This window comes from Prinia subflava, chromosome 7, assembly GCF_021018805.1.
Source record: "Prinia subflava isolate CZ2003 ecotype Zambia chromosome 7, Cam_Psub_1.2, whole genome shotgun sequence".
Taxonomy (NCBI): Eukaryota; Metazoa; Chordata; class Aves; order Passeriformes; family Cisticolidae; genus Prinia; species Prinia subflava.
In genome coordinates, this window is record NC_086253.1 from 30,527,752 (window position 1) to 30,555,627 (window position 27,876).

General features: G+C 43.4%; 1 protein-coding gene across 3 annotated transcripts in view; it reads right to left on the bottom strand.

The window, feature by feature from the left end:
• The window catches only part of MTUS1 (microtubule associated scaffold protein 1), a 147,592-nt gene extending 120,029 nt beyond the window's left edge, over positions 1 to 27,563 (bottom strand). Inside the window, exon 1 of one of the 3 annotated variants that reach the window (XM_063402038.1) lies at positions 21,073 to 27,563. The gene's annotated coding sequence lies outside the window, so the exon portion shown is untranslated. Of the gene's footprint in view, positions 1 to 20,778; positions 20,988 to 21,072 lie in introns of those variants that run through there. The other 2 variants (XM_063402039.1, XM_063402037.1) reach the window with 2 other exon arrangements.
• Positions 27,564 to 27,876: the final 313 nt, after the last annotated feature.

The following is a 27,876-nucleotide window of genomic DNA, read 5'->3' on the forward strand; positions in this document are numbered from 1 at the left end:
TTGCAAACTGAATAAATCACCAATCTGCATGCTTTCCTAAACATGTTTTTCTAATTTCTTGCCTACCACTTTTGACTACTAGAGACTTTTCCCTAAGAAAAAGTTTTCCTAGACTAAGGATGATAAAGAGTGCTGCAGGAGCAAGCTGACTACAAATGGCAGCACCAGGCACAGATCACTATAATCTTCTGAGAGTTAAGCTGACAGTTTGAACACATTGTTCTCCTTCATCTAATTTAACACGCAAGGGGTAAAAAAGAGCTCTTTCCTTCAGAACCAAGATTTCAAAATTTCACCTTAAAAGCTCCTACTGAAAGCTTTCTAGCCAAGGTATAACTGTGTTATTTATTGAAAGAAACACAGATTGTCCTTTTATTACCCATCTATAAAGCACAGAAAAGTAAACTTTTCTTGGTCTTGATCTTCCCTTTACCTCTGAACCACCAGTAGGAAGAGGCTGGTCTACAAAAAGCAGTCTGTCGGTCCTCCCTTCTTGAAATGGCCTGTGAAACAGTTATTTAAGTATTTCATTTAAAGGGAAATCACTAAATAAACTGTGATAACATTGTCTCCAACTCCTGAAACAGATGATGTAGAAGAGTAAGTAGTTCATACCAATTTTAGAGTTGTAGCACTCATGTGGACGATGCTTTCTAGGACTGTGCAAATTTCCTAACCATTTATGAGGGGACCTCCCTTTGGATAACATAAATCACATCACAGTATGTGATGTATGAATTCTGTGCTGGGCATTTGCAATGTCATTCCTTTGTCTAGGATGCAAACATGAGCTCAAGCAAATACCTAATACTGGCCCAGTCAAATGCACTTCCGTGCTGTAGTACAAAGACCACACCATCAGAGTTAAGCAAAATACTAGTTTGTCTGGGAAGTCATTGCAACCTCAAATACTTATTTCATAGGGTTGGAGTTATGGCATTGTCCTGGGGTGACAGGACATTTTCATGCTTTGTATCCCAAATCATGGGGTTTTTTTTCTGTTCCCATGTTCCCAGTTTGTTTTGTCTATAGCTGAGCCCCTGCCCCGGCTGCTTGCTTTTGGCTTGCTTGCTGCTAGCTTTAGGCTGCTTTGCTGGCTTTGCTCTCTTGCTTTCTGCTTTTTGCTTGCTTTTTTTTTGCCATTTTTCTGCTTTTGTGTTTCCCCTTCTTTCCTTCCTCCCTTCCCTGAAGACATCGGACCTGCTTCGGGCCCTGATTCGGGACGTCAAGGGAAAACCCCCCGGAGTCTGCACCTGAAAGAAGCTTTGGCACCCTCCCCAGGAGAGACTGCTCACCCTCTCTTGGACTGGTGAAAACATTTGTTGTCATCTTGGACTGTTTTTCTTGTGTTGGGGAGTGTTTTTTCGTTGTTTCTCAATAAACAAGTTTTTTCCACTTTTCCTCTGAGGAAATTCCTCCCGAACCCGGTGGTGGGGGAGGGAGTTGTGGGGATTTTCCCCTAAATTTGTCCTAAACTAGGACAAACATTTTTGGTGGCCTGTACGGGGGGATCGATCATACAAAGTGGAAAAAACTTTATTCTAATAATATTTTGGTTTCTGTTGTTTTGTGGGCATATTGGTATGTCTCTTTTTGAAGGTATAATGTCATTTGGAGTGAAAGCCTGCCTCTATTTCTGGTCATTAGGGTTCTTTGAAGTTTTAATACCTTTGTGGTCCCTAGGTTTATTCTCTTATCCAGCAATAGCTCCGATATTGTCCCTGATGCATAGCTTTTGTAACCGTGGGGCACTAACCAGAATATTTATCGGGCTGGGCTTGGTTGTGATGATTTGTAAGAGGTTTATAAAAATGTTGCTATCGGTTCCAGGAATGTATGGTTCATGGTTGTGGTTGTGTACTCAGTTTGTTAGGGGAGAAGCAGGGGAGGAGGCTTTTCAGCCTTTGCTTTCCTTCTTCTCCTCTGAATTGTTTACATCTCTATTAGAAAATGTTTGGTCCTCCCTGACTGCCAAGGACACCATCTTTCTGGCATTTAATTTAGTAAGCTTTCTTTATACTATCTGCAGTTTATATAAAATGAAAGCTGAGATTTCTAGAGGGGCTGGTGAGACTCCTGATTTAGGAGTAAAACCAAGGGTGAAGAATTCTGAGTGGCGTGGGAAATGGGAGGATATGGGCCAAATTTTAAAGGAGTTTTCTGATCCTGTAGTCTGGGACTTTCCATCTGAACAAATTCAGAACCCAGCTGAGGTGGTAAAGTATCTGAAAGAGAGGTGCCATGGTAACACTAAGGAGGAAAGGATCATTGCAGTGAGCTGGGCCCTGGCACATGCTTATCGCACCCTGCTAGATACTGTAGGGCAGCAGATAGAGGAAAGGGAACAGGGAGATAAATTAGTTACCGTCCCAGTCACTCAGGCTGCAGCAAACATCCCAGGCTCCAGGCCAGTAGTTAAACCAGACAGTAAGCCCCAACCAATGGCTGTTGCTGCAAATACAAAAGGTGGAAAGTGTAAAAGCAAGACTGACCGAAGGGTGGAGGATGATGATGATCCAAGAGAAGGACCATCACCAAAATCAGAGACCACAGCAAGTGGCATAGATTCCGGAGCCAATATTGATTCCTTCTCCCTGAAGGACCTTCGAGGCCTTAGGAAGGATTATAGGCGACAGCCCGATGAGTCTATAATTAGTTGGCTAGTCCGCCTTTGGGATGCGGCAGGGGAGGCTACCATTCTGGATGGCACTGAAGCGAGGCATTTAGGATCCCTGTCACATGATCCTGTCATCGACCAAGGCATGATGAGGAGGCCTAGCCCTCACAGCCTCTAGGAACGGGTCCTGGACAGCATAGCACAAAGATACCTGTGTGCAGATGACCTTTATATTCAGCAGACACGGTGGAAGACCATAGAACAGGGGATCCAACGCCTGAGGGAGATGGCAGTGGTAGAGATCATTTTTTCAGATGATATAACAACTAGGAATCCGGACTTAGTACCGTGCACACCTGTAATGTGGAGGAAACTTGTGCGCCTTGGGCCACCTGAATACGCTTCTGCTCTAGCAATAATGAAGCGGGATGAGGTATATGAGACTGTGCTCGATATGGCAAAGAAGCTTCGGGCATATGCAGATGCTGTACATGGCCCAACTCATGCCAGAATTGCAGCTGTGGAAACACGACTGCAGAAATTAGAAGATAAAATAGAGGAAAGTCGTAAGAAACTCAGGGAAGAGATTAAAGAGGACCTCCTCCAAATCTCAGCTGTACAAATTAGAGGCCCTAGTATCCAACGCAGACGTTCCTCTGTTGGGGAGAGAAGGTACACCCCACGAGCTGAGTTGTGGTTCTTCCTACGTGAGTCTGGAGAAAACATGAGGAGATGGGATGGGAAGCCTACTGCTGCTCTGGCACAATGGGTGTGTGAATTGAAGGAAGGTAAGAAAAGAGAAGCAGCTCCAGTTGCCCGTAGTCGAACTGTCAGGCATAATGATGACGATGACTTGTCCGATCCCCTTGAAGGAACCTCCAAGACATATGTCTCAGGAAAGAAGGATAACCAGGCTTAGAGGGGCCCTGCCTCTAGCCAGGTAGAGGTTAGGGAAAACCGAATTTTTTGGACAGTATGGGTTCTACAGCCTGGCACATCAGAGCCACAGAAATATAAAGCTTTGGTTGATACCGGTTCTCAGTGTACCCTAATGCCATCGGAACACGAGGGAACAGAACCTATTTCCATTGCCGGTATGACAGGGGGATCACAAGAATTGACTCAGTTAGAAGCCAAGGTGAGCCTGACCGGGAAGGAGTGGCAGGAACATCCGATTGTGACTGGCCCAGAGGCTCCGAGTATTCTGGGCATAGACTATCTCAGGAATGGCTATTACAAAGACCCTAAGGGGTTCAGATGGGCTTTTGGAATAGCTGCCGTGGAGACAGAGGGCATTAAGAAATTGAACACCTTGCCTGGACTGTCAGAGAACCCATCTGCAGTAGGACTCCTGAAGGTAGAAGAGCAACGAGTACCTGTTGCCACCTCGACAGTGCATCGCCGGCAGTATCGAACGAATCGAGATGCTGTGATCCCCATTCACAAGATGATCCGAGAGCTGGAGAGCCAAGGGGTGGTCAGCAAAACCCACTCACCCTTCAACAGTCCCATCTGGCCTGTGCGTAAATCTGAAGGAGAATGGAGATTGACCGTGGATTACCGTGCTTTGAATGAAGTGACTCCACCACTGAGCGCCGCTGTGCCGGACATGCTGGAACTCCAGTACGAGCTGGAGTCCAAGGCGGTGAAGTGGTACGCCACAATCGACATCGCTAATGCGTTTTTCTCCATTCCTCTGGCTGCAGAATGCAGGCCTCAGTTTGCTTTCACCTGGAGGGGCGTGCAATACACCTGGAACCGTCTGCCCCAGGGGTGGAAGCACAGTCCTACCATCTGTCATGGACTGATCCAGACTACGCTAGAAAAGGGTGAGGCTCCAGAACATTTACAATACATTGATGATATCATTGTGTGGGGAAACACAGCAGCAGAAGTGTTTGAGAAAGGAGAGAAAATCATCCAAATTCTCCTGGAAGCTGGCTTTGCCATTAAGAAAAGTAAAGTTAAGGGACCTGCTCGGGAGATCCAGTTCCTGGGAGTGAAGTGGCAAGATGGACGGTGCCAGATTCCTTCTGATGTCATCAACAAAATCACAGCTATGTCCCCACCAACCAACAAGAAGGAAACACAAGCTTTCTTAGGTGCTATAGGTTTCTGGAGGATGCACATTCCTGAATATAGTCAGATTATGAGCCCTCTTTACCCGTAAGAAGAACGATTTCTATTGGGGTCCTGAACAGCAGCGAGCCTTTGCCCAGATCAAGCAGGAGATTGCTCATGCGGTAGCCCTTGGCCCCGTCAGGACAGGACCAGAGGTGAAGAACGTGCTCTACTCTGCAGCTGGGAACCATGGCCTGTCCTGGAGCCTTTGGCAGAAGGTGCCTGGTGAGACCCGAGGCCGACCACTGGGATTCTGGAGTCAGAGCTACAGAGGGTCTGAAGCCAACTACACCCCAACAGAGAAAGAAATCTTGGCCGCATATGAAGGAGTCCAAGCCGCTTCAGAAGTGATTGGTACCGAGGTACAACTCTTCCTGGCACCTCAACTACCCGTACTGGGGTGGATTTTCAAAGGAAAGGTTCCCTCCACCCACCATGCTACCAATGCTACATGGAGCAAGTGGATTGCCCTCATTACACAGCGCGCCCAAATTGGGAAACTAAATCGTCCTGGGATTCTGGAGGTAATTACAAATTGGCCTGAAGGTGAAAGCTTCAGTCTCACTGGTGAAGAGGGAGAAGAGCAAGTGACCCGTGCTGAAGAAGCTCCACCATATAACCAACTGCCGGCAGAAGACACACGCTACGCTCTTTTTACTGATGGTTCCTGTCACCTTGTGGGGATGAACCGGAAGTGGAAAGCAGCCGTATGGAGCCCCACATGACAGGTCGCACAAGCTATCGAAGGAGAAGGTGGATCGAGTCAACTCGCAGAGCTCAAAGCCGTTCAGTTGGGCCTGGACATTGCTGAAGCAGAGAAGTGGCCAAAACTTTACCTTTATACTGATTCCTGGATGGTAGCCAATGCTCTGTGGGGATGGCTGAAGAGATGGAAGGAGGCGAACTGGCAGCGCAGAGGAAAACCAATTTGGGCTGCTGAAGAATGGAAAGACATCGCTACCCGGTTAGAGAAACTACCTGTGAAGGTTCACCATGTAGATGCCCATGTCCCTAGAAGCAGAGCTAATGAGGAGCAGCAGAACAATCAGCAGGTAGATCAGGCTGCAAAGATAGGGGAGTTGAAGATAGATCTTGACTGGGAGCACAAAGGAGAGTTGTTCCTAGCACGATGGGCCCATGATGCCTCAGGCCACCAGGGTAGAGATGCCACCTATAAGTGGGCACGAGACCGAGGGGTGGATCTAACCATGGATAGCATTTCTCAGGTTATTCATGACTGTGAGACATGTGCTGCCATTAAACAGGCTAAGTGGGTGAAGCCCCTCTGGTATGGGGGGCGGCGGTCCAAGTACAAGTATGGGGAGGCTTGGCAGATTGATTACATCACGCTGCCTCAAACCCGCCAAGGCAAGCGCCACGTACTAACCATGGTAGAAGCCACTACGGGATGGTTGGAAACCTACCCCGTGTCTCACGCTACAGCCCGCAACACCATCCTGGGCCTTGAAAAGCAGGTCCTTTGGAGGCATGGTACTCCTGAGAGGATTGAGTCAGACAATGGGACTCATTTTAAAAATAATCTTATTAACAACTGGGCTAGGGAACATGGCATCGAGTGGGTGTACCACATCCCCTACCATGCACCAGCTGCAGGTAAAGTGGAGAGGTACAATGGATTGTTAAAAACCACTTTGAAAGCACTGGGTGGGGGGTCTTTCAAGAACTGGGAGCAGCATTTAGCAAGAGCCACCTGGTTAGTTAACACTCGAGGTTCCACCAACCGAGCAGGTCCTGCCCAGTCTGAGCCCCTTAATATAGTAGATGGAGATAAAGTCCCAGTGGCCCATGTCAGAGGTTTGTTGGGGAAGACAGTATGGATTAACCCTGCCTTGAGTACAGGCAAACCCATTCGTGGGATTGTCTTTGCTCAAGGACCAGGTTATACCTGGTGGATAATGCAGAAAGATGGGACAACCCGTTGTGTACCTCAGGGAGATCTGATTGTGGGATGATATCATTGTTCGCTGAGCGTTACCACCATTTTCTGTATGTTAGATCATACAGATATGAGACAGAAGGAAACGTGAAAGTGTCAAAGGTCTGAGCAAGTAAGATGGAAGGGAATGTGTAAGTGTGGAAGGTTTGAGCAAGTGAGAAGAAAGTTTTTTTTCATTGTGTTCAGTAACATGTTCACGATATGGGATAAGGAGTGGAATGTCCTGGGGTGACAGGACATTTTCATGCTTTGTATCCCAAATCATGGGGTTTTTTTTCTGTTCCCGTGTTCCCAGTTTGTTTTGTCTATAGCTGAGCCCCTCCCCCGGCTGCTTGCTTTTGGCTTGCTTGCTGCTAGCTTTAGGCTGCTTTGCTGGCTTTGCTCTCTTGCTTTCTGCTTTTTGCTTGCTTTTTTTTGCCATTTTTCTGCTTTTGTGTTTCCCCTTCTTTCCTTCCTCCCTTCCCTGAAGACATCGGACCTGCTTCGGGCCCTGATTCGGGACGTCAAGGGAAAACCCCCCGGAGTCTGCACCTGAAAGAAGCTTTGGCACCCTCCCCAGCAGAGACTGCTCACCCTCTCTTGGACTGGTAAAAACATTTGTTGTCATCTTGGACTGTTTTTCTTGTGTTGGGGAGTGTTTTTTCGTTGTTTCTCAATAAACAAGTTTTTTCCACTTTTCCTCTGAGGAAATTCCTCCCGAACCCGGTGGTGGGGGAGGGAGTTGTGGGGATTTTCCCCTAAATTTGTCCTAAACTAGGACAGGCATTTATAATTATTTTCATTAAGAGTTCTAAAGTGTGAGGTTTCACATCTATACATGTTGAAAAATTCATGTAATTGTTTAACTTGAACACAACATTTGTTTAAGAAAGCATGATGAGGAAAGAAAATTGTCTCCCCTGCCTAGCCCCGCTTACCTCAGCATGCCATGAACACTACTTCATTCTCTCAACTACAGAGAGCATGCTGTCACCAGTGTAGAATGTGAGGAAAATGAGAAAATCCTTGGGATCCTTGGCAGAAAATCTGGGTTTGCGTCATTTGGCACAAGAGACAGGAAATGCTCCCCTAAGTGGGATGCTTTTACAAAGTTCTTGTTAAGCTTAAGGTCAGAATCTGACTGGATTAGGGATGCAGTCTCAAGGTCAAAGCTCCCACCTCTCTTCCAGGCACTGGTAACCCAGTCCTCTGGATTATGGTAGAGAATCCTAGAGATGTGAATAATGCCAGGTGCACTTGGTCTTCCCTTTCTTCTTTAACTTTTTCCATTTCAAGTCATAAGCATCAAGACTCCCAAACTAAGCTTGAGCTTTACATGCATCAAACCTTTGGTGAAACCTTACATTCTAACCCAAAGAAAGAGAACTAAAAACCATCTAAATTTAGCAAGCTACCCAGTTTTCAACAAGTTTAAAATTCCTTCATGCAGATCAGTGTCCTTTATTTTTATCACCCTATGCTAGAACTTGTTTATACTGGACTTTGACCCACAGATGAGTGCTACCATTTAGCCTAAGAACTTCTGTAAAAAGTTCTGATAACATCTGTAAAAATTCCCCTCAACTAAATAGAAAAAAAAGCAGACAGATATTCCTGCTGTTCAGGATTAGCGTTAAACTATAATCTTTCAATTTACCAGATCACTGCACTATTGAGTAATTTATTTATTTTTTTGGCTACCCAGGGAACTGTTTGAGTTTCAGGTTAAGCACATTCTGTTCCACTTAAATGGCAACATGCCAAAACCATTTAAATATTTAAACATTAACCTCAAAGTCACTGGTTTGTAGAAAGGCAGCCGTTAGTCCAGAGAGATTAAGTTTTTCTCCAGGCAGTATCATTGAGTACAAAGGCCATTCTGCCTCTTTCTGAAAGCAATTTCTGGAAGAGCTGAAGAGCATGGAAAAGATACTACAGCACTCATAATCACTTCAGTGACAGACTTCTTTGCAAGACTGGACAGACGGGTGTTATTTGACATTTTCCCTTTTCAACACTACAGATTCATCTTCTGTGTTTAAAAATGCTACTCTTTTGCTGAAGGAAAAAATATAGGGTTGCTACAGTTACTCTTAGTAGTTTTAGCTTGTATGATTATCCAGTTATTCAATGTTACTTTGAGGCACAAAGTAAGATGAATTTGCCATCTAAGACTTTTCTACAACAAAATTAGAAAACAAAATATATACACTGAAAGACTATTAACAGTTAAGAGAATCAAGGACCTGCCCATTTGTACACTGTTGCAAGTATTCACTCGTAAGGGGAAAAAAAAAAAGGGAATGGACATGAATGCTGCCTTTTTTTTTGTTTGTTTGTTTTGTTTGGTTTTTTTGTTTGTTTGTTTGTTTTTTGTTTTTGGGCAGGGGGCAGATCATCCCAGGAAGTTCAGGGAAGGAGCCATTGGTTGGCAAAACAAAGCCACCATCAACCAGCCATCAAGAACACGCTGCAACTGTTTTTTTTTTTCCTAGAAGTCTCTTCCCCCACAGTTTTTTTAAGAACAAAATTCTAGGCTGCCCCTCTACGGGAAGCTTGCATTCTCTGTGCTTATAAATAAGTAAGCAGTTTGTAACAGCAGCTTTATTCTGACACCAATCAGATAAAAATATGCACTAAATATAACTTACATAGATACTATGGAATGACCTCTACAGAACCAGACATCTCTTATCAATGATATGCAGCTCATTACAGATTAGAGACCTGAAATATTGATCTCAAGGTTTGCCACACAGTTTCTACATGGCCTTCAATAAGAAAGCTAAACAACTGGAAATATCTGAATGCCTGTGTGATAGAGTGACCTTGTAGAAGACAAAGCTTTCCTGCTTATTTTACACTGGAAATAGCCCATTGCAGGGGAAAAAAACACCCCCACCGCACAGGCTTACTATATTTAGGTGACACCTTACCAACAGGGTAGCCCCTAGGAGAGTAAAGGCTGGAGGCATGCCCACAGGCCAAGCTATACCACTGAAGTGTCAAATGTTCTGCTGGGAGGGCTGCTCTAACCACTGCAGTTTCTTACCTTCACTCTTCTCAGTTTTGAGTACATTACAGTCGTTCCTTTCAAGGCTCCACAGTGCTTATTTTGTCTAAAAAGTGCATTTTTACAAAGCGTGTTGGTGACTATGCGTTGCGGTAGGGTAATGCTTACACATCAGCACAACAGTGCTATGACCTCTGCGAGGCCAGCAGTTCAGCTTACAGTCAGGAGAGACAGCTGAGCAACAGATAGCCAAGCACCAAGGGGAAGAATTACAGTCCCGATTGCCACTAGGCTGGGACAGGTGGAAAAAGATAAATGCTGAAAAATATTCGGAGACCCTAAAAAACATGGCATGCAGCACCAACCCCGTGCTTGAAGCACTTGGCCAACAGTCTTCTGGGCAAGCAGGGAAGCTACCAGTCCAATATAACAACAACAAAAAACATGCTCAATCCTTTTCTTGTTAAAGCAATAGCTAAAGCTGCAATACATCTTTCAGTAGAGGCAGCATTTAGCAAGCCTTCAGAAAGTCTAATGATACAGCCTCTGCATGTAGGAAACTGAAGACAACTCCTATTCAATTATCACCTTGCAATTAAGGTATTAAATGAACTACCAGCTCAAGCTGGCTGAAATTTGGAACCAGACTTACTAACTTCTCAAGTGTTGAGATGCAGCTTGCTTAAAGCAGAGAAGCACGAATAAATACTAGTTATGCCCAATACAACTATTATGAAACCTATAAAGTAGAAGATTGGCTTTATGGTGCTTGACTTTGGAGCCCACTTGCTGAGCAGTAGGACATTTTATTACACAAAATCTATGGCACACAAACCCAAACAAATTCATGGCAAGGAAAGAAAGGTAAAGATGAGTCCTAACCACATGCAGAAACTGCTCAGATATCTTGTGATCTGTGTGCTTGTGCAATAAGGTAGAAGCAAGCTTTTACCACAAGCAGTATACATTATGAAGTGGATGTCTAAAAGGATTTCCAATCTCCTGAGAAAACTACCAAGCTCACAAGGTTTGTATTATCTGCTACTAGGATATCAAGGATCTACAGAGCACAAAGCATCCTTAGGTGAAGCAGTGGTCCGCACAACTCCAAATCTCAAGCTATTCATTATGTGAGAACAGAGCAAGAACATTCATTCTGTTACTACAGATTCAAGCACACTAAAGTAGGTGACCTTCCCAGCTGCTTGGCAAGCCTCTGCCGTCCTTCCAGGCAGACACTGAGAGTGCAAATACCTAATGGCATCCAACTGCCCAAGGCCACCAACCTATGCCGATTGCAGAACCAGCCATTATTATCTCCTGGCATCAAGGCTCTGGTTTATTATAATAATGTGTCAGGAGACAACACCCAGACAGTTCAGCTTCATAACACTCAACTATAACAATTCCTCAACAAGTCCCATGAATTGTTTATGACAATGAAACAAAGCAGAGGAAACACAGATGCACTACAGGGAACATCCGTAGTTTTGAGATGCTTCTATACTGAGACACAAGTAAGGATGCAAACAGAGAAAAATATCTGAGGAACTACTTTCATTTACGGAAAGCTTGCAAAGAAACAACCCCAGCAACCCACCTGTTGATACAAAAATTTAATTACCTGAAACTCAGCAACAAATAAAACTACTCTTACAGCATCAAAAAAAGTACACAGTAAGTAATCTACTATGTGATGTAAAAATAATTCTCAGACAATTCTGGCACAAATTCATTAAACTGAGTCACATTATAATACATATGAACTATGAATCATACCAACAGATTTTATTTCAGCACCTTCAGGCTGCTGATGGCAGCTGCTGCCAACAGACACCTGAAAAGGATGAGATTTCACAGACAATAAAAACAGTTCATGTTCCTTCCACACTTCTTGAAAGATAAAGGGGTAATAATAAAGCTCTGTAACTTTGGCTTGTAACGCTAAAATGAGGAGCAAATAAAGCATACAAAATAACATTCTCTTTGGTGGAAATCTGCATTAGAGTCCAGCTCCAGCAAACTTACACCTGAAGTATTACTGAGATGATACAGCACCATATAGGCTGCCCACTTAAAAGTATTTGGTAGAGAGCACAGGGAGTTGTTCAGATAGTACTAACACAAAGAAACACCAAATTCTGCAAATTTTTGTAGATGCCTTCTAGATATCTACAATGTAATAAAATGGTCAAGTCAGCACTGAAGGCGTCTTGCAGAGGTGAAACTGGCAGACAAGCCATGCAATTAGGTAAGATTGCAACAGCGGAACAGAAATCAATAGGCTTCCCAAGATTAGATAAGTCAGCCACAGAGTAATGGTTTTAAGATCCTTGACGACTGATGGGAGCAAAGCAATAACCAGTACACTGGAACAGAGCGAGCTTACGCTGCCAAGAGCTGCTAGGCCACTACATCCAGAAATGGTCTGCTTCACACAGCCATCAGCCAGCAGCAAAGGGGAGCTGTCCTGCAACTCGACATGGACACAGTGGAGGTAGCATCAGTGCTTCACATGCTTAGACAGCGTCAACAAAGAAGCCACAGGACCATTAAGAGCTTCAGTCAGGAGTCAGAAATAATTATGTACATGTAGAACTGAAAGACTAATGTCCCAAAGGTGGAAAGAAACAGTTCAGCGCAAGCATTCCTTTTCTTCTTTTCTTCCTTCTCAAAGGAATAACCAGAAAGAAGGGGGGAGTCAAAAAGCGCCATACAATAATTCAGTAATGGTTTGAACACCAGCACATGTGCAAAACTAAAACCTGTCAATCCTCTTAGAGGAAATCACAAAGTCCACATTGCAATGATGGACAAAGCACCATCTAGTTTCAAGCAATGCTTTTACAGAAAAAAACCCAAACCAAAACAACAAAAAAGCAGGACAGGATCACCTGTACCAAACTGCATTGAGCCTTACATGGAAAACCTGTACATGGCACCAAAGACAACAGAGGAGGCTTTCTCAAGAAAACTAAATGCAGTTGTCCAATCTCCACAGAAAATTTTCTAATGAGCCAGGTTAGAGAACTGTGCTGAAAAACTGTATGAGAAGACAGTTTCAGTGGTAATTTCAGAGATGAGCTAAACAAGCTCTCTCTTTCAGTCTAAAATGCTGAGCATGATGTATACACCCAGGAATTAAGACAGATGATCACTAACAGTAGATTTACATTCTACAAAGTGACAACCCTAATACTGCTGACAACTTGCTGCAAGAATTAGTTCTTCAAACAAATCATCCTTTCACTCTAGTGGGTTTTGGGTTTATTTGTGCTTTAATGTGTTCACCAACACATTAAACACACCAACACTTTCACCAACAAACATCAGCTTTCAGATAAACGTGGGCAGCAAATCAAGATGCAACAGTTCACTTTTTATTACATTTAGTTCTCCAGTTTCTGGGAAAGTTATACACTGATTTAATTATGCAACTCAATAAAAGTTGCATTTTCTGAAAACTGATGTTCAGGTTTGCTAACCCCAAAGAGCACAATTTAAGTATCAACAAAACCAATGCAAATCAGCATAAGGTTTAACAAATGTTTAAATAAAGCCTAGTAATAAAGATGTCAGGGAAGTTCATGTTTCAAATAGGTAAAACTCCATCAGTAGAATACCAGGAGAGTTTAATCTCCAAGTGACATCATTGCAGATGACATGACAGTCCAAAAAGCACTGCCTGTGGCAGAGAGGAGTGTTAAAAGCCTTTCAAACCAAATTTCAAGTTATTCTTCAGTTTTTCCCAAAAGAACATCACAAAGATTCAAGAGGACAGCATCCTGACACTACTAAAGTTTTGTGCTACTTCTTAAGTTGGATGGTGAATTAATACTGGTATAAATAATCCTAATATTGGGATGCATGCTGCATATTTGTTTTCTGTATCAACCAGCATCTCCCAAAATGAACACCTATCCCATTATTTCCAAATGTTCATGGTGAATGAGTTTGCTATAAGCTGTCTTTTTAATTGAGCAACTTAAAGGCCAAGATAGACACAAGAAAACTACCCATATGAAATATTACCACTACAGAGAAGTGACATTAAATAACACAGAATTCAAGACATCAAAAGTAATAAATTAAGCAGGAGAAGAAAATAACAAAAGCAACACAAAGTGAAAAATATATCCAGTTTTGACAATTTCCAATCAAACAATCCTTTATACATCTCTAAAACTGGACACCCAGTTTAAAAGTAATAACAGCTGTGTATTGTTTTTTTGCTCTGCTCCACAGGGTGGACGTTGTACTGATCACTGCATAGCACAGGTTACCAGAACACCAAAAATTTTAAATAAAGCTTGCAAAGACAAGACTTCCAGTTTTACACACTGTATATTTGCCAGTTTTCTACAAATAATTTTGATCAAGCTATTACTTATATCCACTAAGCAATCTTCCAATTATTTACCATTTACGAATATACCACATCAAAACTTCATTCAACTGGATGTAAGGACAGGCTTACAGGGGAGTATATGAGAATTTCTTACAGAAGGAGGCAGCATTCAAAAAACTGCAGAACTACAATCTTCTTGCAACTTGGAGCTGGAATAAAGAGCTGTGGTCCCCCTCAGAGACAGAATGAATCACCTGATCAGTGCCACTTCAGAGGCAAGGGCCACCAACAGCTTACTTTAGATCAATTTCCTTGAAGGCCTCTGTGCTTCGTCTGGAAGAGTTCAGTACCAAAACTGGATACAATTGCCAACTAACTTCTATAACCACACTTGCCTATAATCCTGTAAATGGCTCATCAACCATCCTAGTTCAAGTTATTTCTTTCCTTAAATGAAGTTGTTTGCTAGATTACCCAAAAGAGGTTACAGAACCTCCAACTACAGATTTGCAAGACTCAGCTGCACCCTGCCATGTCTGACCTAACAGAGCACAGGCTGTAATCCTACTTCAATTTGGAGGTTGGAAAAAGGTACTTCCCAGGCAAATTGTAGTTCTGTAAATGAAAACATTTTTAAAAGAAAAATACAAACCCAAGGAAAATATTATGAAAGCACTTCTTGACTTCCCTTTTAAAATCGCATCACTTGTATTTCAAATACCTCTAATAATCACAGTAAAAACAATATTTTGCTGCCACTAAAACATTTGAATCAGATATTAAGAGCAAGCAACTCAGACTCTGTCCAAGAACTGATGATTCTTGTAGACTATGCACTAACAGGATGTATGCTGTGCATAAGCCAGCACAGCAGCATCTTCCATTTATACCCCCAATTTAAAAATGGTCTCACACCATGGTCTTGAAATAGTCCAACTATCTTACCTTTAGCATCCCCAGAGTAATCACATTTGACTCACTAGATGCAGACAGGTAAAGTACCAAGTAAAGTAAGTAAGGTAGATTATGTTAATTGTGAGAATGGGAACACAAACCATAGCTCATGGACAAGTCATAGTCTTTCTTGTTTAACAACAGCTTATTCATCAGCCCATAGTCTTTACCACAATGCTCCCAGACTGCGCAATGGCATACTGATCCTTAGTTCCCAAACCCTCCTGCAACGATGGTGCAGCAGAATCTTCCTGTTTTTGAAATTCTTCAGTCAAGATTATTCAGTCTGTTGCAATTTAACACTAGAGACATGACAAGGCAGCAGCCTCAGCTACAACTCCAACAGGGCATGAACAGATGAAAAATGCAGTCTAACACTTGCAGCACCAACTACTCACACTCATCCAAAAGCACAATCACACTCTTTTAGGAGCCCAGTGATGTAAATAATTCCTTTTTTGGCAGTTGCACAGGTTTACAGCTGATCTCAGATAGAAAAAAGGAGCACTGTTTCCAGTTCACTCCATCCAGACCTCACTGGTGTCAGCTAATGCCATAATGCATCTAATGCCAGCTAAACTAAACTAACATGTCCAGAACATACTATATGGACCTAATACATCAGGGGAAAAAACCACAGAACGTATCTACAACCATATTTTTCATAGTAATGACAACTCCTCCTTCAATACTCTGGTTTTGCTTGAAGAAGGCTTGTGCATTTCTTTGCTGGCATGAATGGAGCAAACACAGCAGGGAAACGGACTCCGGAAGAAAGCTTGTCCTATTTCTTCCTGTTAGACTCAGTACAGAAAGCACAGAGTAAAAGATATCAGAGATACTAGGAATACTAGCCACTAGAATGAAGTGCTACACCACACACACTCCAACTGTTTCACCCCACCTCAGGGATTCTGCTGTACAGCTGATGACCACTGTCACTCTGAGCACACACACAACCTCTGCAAGCACCTTCACAGGGGTCTGCACTAGAACTAGTTCATCAAAACCCAATGTAGGCTACAATATTCAGCTCCCAGTGCCTTGAGTGCACTAGTTTCATTTCCCTGCACAATTATCATATTGCAACCATTAAATCCACATTTATATTGAATGAAATTATGAGCTAGTTTGCACTTTTTTAAATAGTTATCTGTTGGAGTCTAGAACATCCCTCTGGCCACCCTGGAGGGTTTGGAGACCAGACAGGGGGGTCTGGGATCTGTACAGGGGGGTCAGTTAGACCCACACAGATCCTAAGAGGACACTGATTCCTGTCCATGGGAGTGAACACTCACATGCAGGAAGAATCACAAATCCTAAGAATTTAAAATAAGTAGTGGATGGTTTATTATAGAATATAAATATAGAAATTAGGATTCTTAGCATATGGGGCTGAAGAGACAAGATGGAGGAATTGGGGAGTGGCCCCTGTCCTCCTTGTTCTTGCTCTCGTCCCCCATCTTGTGCTGAGTTGTATCACCGTGGAGGCCTAACCAGGAAGACAGGCTGGAGACACAGATCTGGGTGCAACAACAGCAGCAGGGCAGAAGACCTGGTTTATTTACAAAAACCTACTTTTATACTTTTACTATGAGGCCTGTGGATTGGAGGAAGGAATTCCCACCTCAACACCACATTAGTGGAGGGGACTGTCACACAGTCTTGTTTGTCCCAGCAGAGAATGTAAAAACAATGGCTATGTTTATAGAACATAGCTGATGTTTACATTAAAAGAGTGTGAGAAGGTACGAACTTCTCCTTTAATATGAGCGCTCAGCAAAACCGGGAAAAACTCATGGCAACAGAGTTGGGTTTTAGAGATTGGCTTAGAGTAGAACTGACATGTTAGTATAGGTAATAGGTATTGGTAAAATTTTGTAAATAAAAAATACGTCTCGGACAGTGGTTGGGTCAGAGGTACTGTACATAAGGTGCGGGGCTCTCTGATCCGCCCAGTCTGCCGCATGTCCTGCTCTGCTGGGGATGCCTTGCAGAGCTGAGAAAGAACTAAGATAAGGTACCCTGCCAGGGAGCCCTGGCAGAGCTGAAAAAGGACTGAGATAATGAAGAATAAACAACCTTGGAAATGTGCACCGGCGGACTCAGCTTGTCGTCTCTACCTCTGGTGTGAAACACTTAGGGCAAAGAGAAGACTGAAAACCTTATTACCTCTGGGAACAGCAACCCAGAGGAAACTCCCAGGGAACAGCAACCTTGGGAGAACCCTTATTACCTTGGGGGTCAGCAACCCCAAGGAGAATCTCAAGGAAACAGCAACCTTGAGAGTTATCTAAGACTGCAAAAGAAAAATAATTGTGAAATGTTGAAATATTTGAAGATTGCTGAGTGCACACTGGCAGCTTAGACAAGTTGGAAGGGCTCAAATAAATTCTATGACAAAGCCAAACAAAAATGACAAATGTAAGGGAACCATCTAAAGAGGAATGACAACAGAGACTTGTGAGTCAATAAAAGTGGGAAATTCACAGATCACATCAACGTCATCCACTAAGAGCAGCTTCACTTTTTCCTGGTGCAAAAACTAAAGAGTAGTAACTAAAGTAGTTTGAGTTAACTTAGTGTGAAAGGATTAATGCAATTCATCAAGGGAAGGAGAAGTCCATTAAATAAAACTGAAGTTAATATAGGTGCCAGGGATGGGAAAAAAGAAATTTCCCACTGAACAGTATGATTTAAATCCTGACATAACTTTTTGGTACTGAAAAAGTCCTCTCATGTAGAAAACTAAGACTCAGTAATTTTTTTTACTTGAAGGACACAAAATTATCAACCAGCACTGACTTTTTTGTCAGATAATAAAGCATACCTATGTGTAGCATACTCCGTGGAATCATTTTTGCAACAACAGAGAAAACAGGAAAGCAGAAAACAATTCTTCCCATGCCTCCATCAGAACAACTACTGAGTCTAAAAACATCTTTGTACATAAATCAGGAAAAGCAAAAACCTCCATAGTGCAAGCACTCCCTTAAAAAGAAGTAGGCTGTTATCATTCCCACTTTAATGTTTGCATAGAGCAAACTGTACAACAGCCAGCTCCACAGCACAAACACTGAAGAAGCACTAATTCTTGCAAACAAGTAAAGCAGAATAAAGTGCATTAACTTTTCCAGCTTTAATTCCAAATGACTCCATAGAATGAGCACTTCACAAACTTGCCAGGTAGTCCTCTAAATTAATGGCATAAAGGCAACTAAAAATGCTTGATTTTCCCAATTAAACAGTAAATCAGGATACATCATGAAAGTGAATGAGTAGAACAAAATGACTTGAACAGAAATAGGGACTTGGGGTAGACAATCACTTTAGCAGCTTCTGTTGAATCATACACACCACACATAGCACTTCTGATCATATGATTATCTTTCATCATCAAACATTCAATATACAGCAGTGGTACACTTTAGCATCTTATATGAATATGTAATATACCACATTTCTATACAAAACGTACACATTTATACATGTACATGGCACATATATATGTATAAAAATGTGTGGTTTTGTTTCTGTAGATAAAAAAAATCAGTCCCACACTATCAGCTGGCTAATCTGCATTCCACAGTTCCTATTACAAATCTTAGCAATTATTTTGCTAGATTGTTGAGACCATTAGCTACCCGACATGTTAAATCTCACCTCAATAGTAAATGCTACTAGATTTTTAAAAAAAAAAAAAGCCTCCTTAGAGTTGACATTTTTGTACAAGAATCTTGGCTCTGCCTATAAAAGAAACCTACTTCTTACATATGTGGTTGCAGACAAAAGTTTGAAACCACAAAATGAAAGAGGTAGAAGCTCCAAATGCATTTAGTAACATTACTCTGTCAAATCTTGACTTTTTCAAGGCCTTGATACTGCAGTTTTGCAGTTAGTCAATTCTCAGATATTGATTTCAGCTGTAAGTAAAACACATGAGAATAAGGAACAATTATGCATCCAGCAGTAAGGCTTCCTATTTACTGAATCACAATTGCTCAAAAATAACATGAAACCCATTAAGGGGCTAGCTATTAAAAATTTAACATTCATTCAAATATTTTCAGCTTATGGAATCTTTACATATAGAATCATGCTTACTCTGAATAGAAAATCATATTAGGTACAGTTTTAGCACCAGATTTACCAGATTATGATCAGCCAGAGTTTCAGCCACAGTTCTGAGGCAGACTGATCTCAGCCAGAAATCAAAGGTCTGCAGTGTTTTAAAAGTGACTACATGAATTTTTAGCAGAGCCCTGTTACCACACGTACAATTACTCCATAAAAACAGAGCTCAAATGCAATCTATTGCTCACCCACGATAATGAGCACTAGGAGAACTAAGCTAACCCCAGTGGCTGGTCTGCAGTCACGCGAGCCAGCCGCTACAACGCTGCTCTGCAGTTCCACCACAGCACGGTGCGTGTCACGAGGAACAAACAATTTTTAATACCAATCTTATTTAGCAATCCGGAGAGGGAAATCCAACGTATTAGTTATCACCATCCACTCTGAAAATCTTAGTGATAGAAGTGATGAAGATTAAAGCTTTTCTACTCCCAAAATTTAAGTTTCACTATATGAAAAGCTTATCTCTTCTCACTTTAGAGAGGTATTACTGTGTATTGAATTAATTCAGAAAAAGAAGAAAGAAATTGATTAACCATGAATATAGATTCAACAGCACAGGTATCATCCAACTTGTTAGACTTAGTGTTAACAATAGTTTACATTATAGCTACTCTAATACCTTCCAATGCATTGGCAGTGACCAGTAATGATTTATTTTACCTAAGTGGAAGTCATGCATCTGCCACAGTGTGAGACTTCATCTTTCAGATAAACCCTGGTATGGGGTTTAACCAGCTGTACTGTCCATCACATCACACGCATAAAGCAAACAAATAATAAAACCAAAGCACAGGTTTAGACCCCATAGCAGAACATCACCTACATACCCTAACCAGGAGGGGATGCTCAGTTCTCTGCTTTGACCATGCAGTAGAAAAACAGAGAGGTAGGGTGTTTTCATGGGATTGTTTTCTGGGCATTTCTTTGTTTTGTTTTATTTTAAATATCTGCACTCTCTCGCCTTGGCCTTGGAACAATGGTATCAAGTTAAAGCTCAGTGTCCTTTTCAAACTCTGACTCTCCTCTCCTTGCCAACCTTGCATGGTATAAATAGTAGCAAGCAGAGGAGCAAGCATTAAAAATACTCCTTTAAAAATCTCAGGAGTGTTCGTGCTTGCAGTGCAGGACCAAAGCACTCCGGGTGCACAGGAGCAAGCTGTAGCACATTTTACACATATCAAACACGGTGTCAAGTGTTCATCTAGATTAAAGAACAAACAAGAAAACAAATAAACAAACACACTGCGACAGCAATACAATTTCCGTATCTCTCAATCTCGAACAGTCCAAACGCACACCTTGGCCCGCCGAAGCTGTGCCCCCTCAGTGCAGGGAAAGGCCCCTCGGGGCGGGCCCCGCCGCAGCCGCACCTGCGCTGCGCCCCGAGGCCGCGGCTCAGCCTCCCCTCGCCGGGGCCGCGGCAATCGCCGAAGAGAAAAGAAGCAAAGTGAGCTGGAGCAGGACGGAGCGGCGGCAGTAACCCGCTTCCCCCGCCGGCACCTCGGCGCCCGGGCAGCCCCAGCCGCGCTCCGCTCCCGTGCCCCGTTATCCGGCCAGTCCGGGAAGCCCTCGCTGAGAGAGCGAGGAAAGAAAAGGAAGGGGAGAAAGGGGAGCACTCACACTTCTGCAAAAGACAGTAAGACAGCACTTACGGCGGCACGCACACACTACCCCTCACTTGTAGATCGGCGCCGCTGCAGAGAACTGCGCCGCGGCCGCTCTCACCGCCGGCACCGCCCCCCCTCCGCCCCCGTGGAGGCCCCGGCAGCGCCGCGCCCGCACCAGCCCCAGCCCGGCCGCCCCTCGGCAGCGCCGCCGGGCCGGCGTTCGCGGCTCTCCCGCGCCGGGCTGCGCCGCTCCTGCAGCCCGCGCCCTCTCCGGGCCGGCCTGTGCGAGGCGCCGCCGCCGCGTTCCGGCCGCACCTGCCCCGCAGCAGCCCCCCTCACCTGGCGCTGGCCGCGCCGGTCCTGGGCGGTGCGTTTGTCGGTGGGGGGGCCCGGCCGGGCGGGGAGACAGGCGCAGGTAGCCGAGCGGGGTAACTGGGTCAGCGGCTAAAAATACCGCACGGGATGGAGGAGGATCCGGCCGCGGCAACCGGGGAGGCGGCCGCTCCTCCTGAGGGCTGTCGGCGGGACCAGGGGGGCGCGGGCTCGGCGGGCCCTGGCCGAGCCGGGGCAGGCAGTGACCTTGCTCCAGCCGGGCAAAGTGCGCTGCTTTAAACTCACAACCGACGGCGACAAAACCTGCCTGGTCTCGTTTCAGTTCCTAAACCGCGTGTGGCTCCACGGCCGGCGCGCGGGCTGAGAAGCCCGGGATGCCCCGGTGCTGGAGAGCCGGGCTAAATCACCCGCCCGGGGCAGCGCCGGGGCCGGCCGGGCCGCATTCCGCCGGCAGCGCCCTGCCCCGCCGTGCCGGGCTACCATCCCTCCCGCCCAGGGCTCTGCGGGAGGCGGCGCGCTCGCTCCGTGCCCGCTGCGGCCGTCCCCGATGACGGAGCGTGGAAAAGAAGTTTGTTCCTGCGAAGTTCCTGCAACCTATTGCGATGCCCAGGGAGGCGGTGGAGCCGTCGCTCCTGGAGATGCTTAAGAAGCGTCTGGATCCGGTGCCTGGTGATAGGGTTTCGTGGTTACAGTGGCAGCGCTAGGTTGATAGTTGGACTTGATGATCCTAAAGGTCTCTTCCAACCTCGAGGATTCTGTGAAGTCCGCTGAGAGCTGCCGTGGGTCTGGGGTTAGCGAAACCGTGTGTAGCAACACTAAAGCAATGTCCAGGTTACAGCAAAGTCTCAGGAGGTTCACGCATAATTTTCTTGATGGCCTAAGATGTGCAATGACAGTCTTGGGCTAAGTGTGTGTTTATGCAGTGTGTTTTATAAACTTGTTTCTATCTGGTTTATAAACCAGATAGAAAGTGTGTGAGTTTAGTGACTGGCCACAACTTTTAACTCTGCTGTCACTCTTTTTAGCACTCTGTCCATGGTATTACTTGCTGCCACTTCTTTGGACTCGACATCCTGAATTTCAGTGGTAGCAGAGCCAGCACTTCCCTCCAGGATCTGTCCACTCAGGTTTCAGGAGAGAAGGTTCATATTGTGGTGGTCTCCCTGACCCAGTGGAGTAGCTGCTGGGGATTTGGCACTAAAGTTGTGTCTTCACAGTGGCGGCACTGCCCGTAACATAAGGCAAAGAGGAAAAATCTTTTGCTCATCATTATCAAGCCGCAAGAAGTAAATTATGCCTCTGTGATTTCTGGGGAAGAGAAGCTTCCAAATGCCAGCAAGGTTGGAGACACCTGGCATGTCTGGTGCATGAGGGCACAGCAGCCATCAGGCTCTCTGTATGCCAACATAGGAGTCTGTATCCAGGACACATTTGGTGACTCCACAGGAAATGCTTTCTTGACATCAAGCTAATTCCCTGACCTTCCTCTCTGCCCTTCTCTACTATATACAGTTGCTGGCTATTTATATATGTGATGAATATGATTCAGAATTAAACATGCCAGGAAGAGACTGCTTCTTTCAACCTAATAATTAAAAAAGGAATACAGCATGATTGCTTTGTTCCATCACCACACGAAAGAGAACTATTTATTGTGGTTGGCTTAGTAGAAACAAACAAAATATTTTATTCCCATCCATGAAAAACAATCTTGTGTGTCTTTATGGGCTTCATCCAAAGCATGCTGGAGTCAGTACTATTATGGGTTTTCAGTTAGCACGTGACTGCAAATCTAGTAAGCTGGATCAGAGCAAGAGTGCTTTTTGGGCTACAGTGCTGAGCATTGTACAAAACTTGGGCACCCCAGGAGAGTCTATATGGTGCTCCAGACCTTGGGAGGCAAACACTTCAGTAGCACAGCTGAAGCACCCTGGCATGAGCCCGCTGCTGCGGCTGAACGTGTGGAGCAAGAGACATAGTGAGATTTTTGTGGTGTCACTAGGTTACTGCTCATGTGAAACTGAGTGATAGATAGTTTACATAGCCAGCCTTTTAGCAAAGTTCACAGGCATGGCTCCAACTGTATGTATCAAGGCTAATCTCAATTACAACTTAAAAATGCCTCTGTCTTTGTCACCCTGGGGACGGTCTGGAAAGTATCGACGGATCGCTACAGCTGAAAGCTTGTGGTGTTGATCTTCATCCTGCCAAAGATCACAGTTCATTCAGCATTCACTGCAACCCTTCCACTCTGATGGCTCTTTCATTTTTCCTGGTTTGGTTGTTTGTCTAGGCCTTTCATACAGCAATCAAGAAAAAAAATCAAACTGAAAACCAGATACTTCAATTTTTTTTTTAAGAGATAATAATGAGATAATGACTTTTGCTTCACTGCCTTTTATTTTCTTCCTTACCTCTTCTGGTCCATGCATTTTTGAGTTTTATAACTGTAGGAGGAATACTGCAGGATCATGTCACTGAATGTTGAAATAGAAGTAAATGAGGAAAAAAAGAGAAAGACATAATCACTTAAATAAGGAAGAGAAATGAAAGACAAAGGATGATGAGGGTGAAAATAGCCTGGAGCCCAAAGTGGAATAAAGCATGGGAAAGAATTGGAGACACCAAAGCAAGAGGTGAATATTGGGAAAGGGAATAAATGGACTAACAGAGCTTTTTTATATTCTTTCCTTGTTTCTTGTTAATAGGAGTCGTCAGGAGCAGGCTCCACAAATGGCTCTGAAGGATACTTTCAGATGCATTCATACTCCAAGATAAATGTATGTCTGTCTTTAATAATAGATATGATTGCAGCAGGTATAAATAATTTGAAATAGTACCAGGTAACTTGAGTATCAATAACAGTAAAAATGCAGCAGCACAGGATGGCCAAGTCTGTGTCCTGCTGGTATCCAGGGTAATGGATGGTTTTGAATAGGTTATTAGGGAACTCAGTTTCTGTTCCTGACTCTTAAAGGTTGCTTGTGTACTTTAATATTATATGGTAATTGTCTAGAAAAGCAGTGTTGTAATAGGGATTGAAATTTAAATTTCCCTACTCCCAGCTAGGGACCTTAATTGTTGCATTGCAAAGTGATGCCTTGCTTCCCTGGTCCAATGAATGTGGATTAGTTTGTTCAGAATAACAGACTTTCAGCAGACACAATGAAAGACATTCCTCCCAGCTAGCCTCTGGCCGGGTGATGAAGGGAATTTCCTGGGAATTGTCAGATAGGACTTCACTGTTGTCCTCATGACCCTCCAGGTCTTACATCTGCCTGTTTAGCTGCTGAGAGAACCTCTCCTTCCTCCTGTCACGTTTTTGAAAAATGCCAAAATATAAGTGCAGACCCCACTGAAGCCTAACTCAAGTATTTAATGCTTTAGATGCCAAGAAGGCTGTGGTTGGAATGTCAGTAATTGACAACTTGAGTGCTTCTGACACTACTTATTGGAGATTCTGGTCCAAAGAACTGCTGCTTCTGGTGTGGGGGGAGTGGGGGCACATGGCCCAGACCTGTGGGCTCCTGGATAGCAAACTGGTGCGAGAACTTGGGGGCTGCAGCTCTCAACACTCAAAACAGCTTGGCTGTGGTGGATTTATAGTCTGTGATAAGTCTTATCCTGGCTGCATTTAGGAAAACACCATGTTGTGGATTTGTTTGTTACACAGCAGTGTGTTCATGGGTGGTTCTCTGGCATCAGGAAGCTGGCTTCTGTCAGATGAAATTCCTGCAGGCTGGAGGTTAAAGCACTCTGTTGTGATGGGTTTTTTTATTTGGTTTGGGTTTTTTTGTTGGGATTTTTTTTTGAGGTGGAGAGAGGGCCAGTAATGACTGATAACTGCATTCAAATTCTTTGGCAAGTGATGATTACTGTTCCCCTTTGCTTATGCAGACTACATTTAAAGAACTGCATTAATACAAAACAAACCTTTCTGCTGGCCAGTGCCAATTTTGGTTTAAGAAAAGTATAGCATCACAGTTGAAAGTCTTTATTATCTTCTGAGGCTCAATTACTAATGAATATTCTTTAATTTTTTTTACCACAAACTTCACATTCATATGACTTATTTGAAGTAAACTGTATACTTACTGCCTTGACAGCATATTGGTGAGGTATGCCAGAGAAAATCCTTGAGTGGTGCTGCTGAAAATGTTGAAAATATCTTTGGATAGTAATTTGGGTTTGATCTTACAATTTTGCTGATGAAATTCTCGGTAATAGCTAAAACATCATTCTAAGAATCCTTGGTATTTTTCCTCCCCAGTTTGGAAAACAATCATACAGTGTATATCCTCACAAAAAGTGCTGGTGAACAGATCACTGATCTCTCAGCTAAATTAGTTACATGTGTAATTTTTCATCCATATGCTTTCCAGTAAAGCAAGGTTCAGACCTCCTTACAAGCAGCTCTGGTGAAGAACTAGAAAATACTCTGGATGTTTTAACAATTAGACTAATTGTAGCTTACTTGATTCCCTAATGTAATAAACTGTTTCCTTTACAGGCCATTATTTGTGGGATAAACCTCTACATTGTATGTGTAATTAATTATTTATTCCTTCCATTATTCTTAAATGAGAAGAATTGACTCACAGTTTCTAGCACAATTCCAAAGAAGAAATCTATTCAATAATTTTAGAAAGCATTTTCTTAAGGCAAATAACATAAGTTTCATCTTCTGTGGAGTTAAAATACCTCTTAAACTGCTTTATTCCTATTAATATGTCAAGAGATAAATACAGGTTTTTTCTTTTTGATATTAGTGATTGAAAAAATGTGTGATATTCTTCTAGAGGGTTTTAATTACTTTTTTTGGTAGTTAGGTAAAAAATGGGCTATTTTCCCCCCTTCTTTAGTGTCATTTCAATGAGTTTACATACCCATATGCAGAATGAGAACTGCACTGTTCTGTACCAACTGTTACACCTTGGTGTTTTCCACATACACTGTTTCCTAAGCAAACACACTTTCACAGAAGCAGATTTATGATAAGAAGAGAAAAAAACCAACAAAATGTGGCTATTTGTTATTCTGAGAGGAAAGGAAGGGGAAAGGTTGTATAGCGAACATGATGAACCAGCAGAGTTACCCTTAACGCAATAGCTCAGTCCATGTTAGAACAGTTGAGCATTTAATTGCCTTTGTCAAGTCCATGGGGAAGGGATATTACAGCAAGGAAGATTGGGTAAACCCTGCAGAAGGGTACTGGCTGGGAGGATGGCTGCTAGGAAAGGTTAAATCACAGATCATGAGAAGATGTTTGAGAGAGTCATATATTGCCACAATGTCAATATTTCCAGTCAAACCTGCCCACTTCCTAAGAGAGTACTGGTGTTCTTTGTAGATGTCCATAAATGACTGAACAGAAAGAACATTTAGAATCCCAGTTTTCCGGCATGCTGCACCTGAGCTGATACTTAAATAACCAAAATAACACTAATGTGATGAGTGATTTGGTCAAAGGAGAGAGCGAGGAAGAGACCTGTAAAAAAAGTGCCAAGACATGCTAGCTGATGGGGTTATTTGATGTGATGAAGAGGCAATGTTTGACAGTAAATTTATGTGGCACCTGATAACAAATAAGAGGTGACAATGGAGGGTTTCTCCAAGCAAGATGCTGGCAGATGAGTCAGAAAAGCTGGAAAAATGGGAGATAATCTAGCTGTTAGAAACAGCACAACATTCTTACCTTTTTTTTTTTCAGGGTTGAGTGGATTTATTTTGTTTCATTTTGTTTTGTTTATTTAAAGGAATATTTTTTTCTAAAAGCCGTCGTTATGATCTTTCTATTAGAGGAACCATCTGTGGCAGAAATGAAGGTGAAGATATAATTCCAAGTGACTATTTGCACAGATTTATGTGAAAGTGTGTCTTGCCAGAAAACAAGTGGTTCTGAGCCTTTAGGAGCCGTGTCTGTGCAAGAGCTCCAAGCCTTCAGCTATATAACAGTAGTTATCATGGGGCTGCAGAAGGATGATTAGCACTAAGATTTATTTAAGGGAAATTAATAGAAGGAAAAGATCATATAGACAGTTTCTTTTTCTATTTTTCAATGTTTTATCACTAGCTCACTCTAGACCTAATGCCTTAAAAAAATAAAATTTTTCTGAAGTCAAAGCAATTTCATTCTTATCTGTAGCATGTCAGCTGCTTAAATGGTGTTGAATATTACTTGCTTCTGTCACTTTTCTACGATTACAGAACACACAAATAAAATTGCTATTGCAGCATCTTCCCAGTGTGAAGCTTGGATGTGAGATTAAGTTAGCAGGGTTTTGCCACGGTGCCTCTAAAAGCCTCTGGCTCTCGCCCCGAGCTAGCCCAGGCACCGGGACAAGGCGCTGTCCAGAGTCAGTCCGTGAACCGTGCGGGCAGAGTGGACTCCGACAGGTTCTACGGCCCCGTAGGAGCTTATGAGGAGATGTTGAAGCGGCGAGACAGAGGAAGGAAAGGAGGATCCAGGAACAGTGCGGCAGAGAGTTTATTAACTCTAAGCCCGGTTCTGGACCCCGATTTCGAACTTACACAGGGTTTTAAGGGGAGCAGAGAAGGGGGGAGAAGGGGGTGGGGTTGGCCGCCTCCAGCCAATGGTTTACAGTCTCTAGGGAGAACAGAGGGGGAAAAAGGTGCTTCGGACCAATTAAAGAGAGCTGGGAGGGGAAAACTAAAGGCGGAAAAGATAAATGACAATTAATTGATGAGCACAGGTGCAGACTAAAAAATACCCCTCGTGATGGAGAAGGAGAGGAACAAAGGAATATTAATTAGGGGGGGAGGGTAGGAGTACATAGAACTGAACTTTTA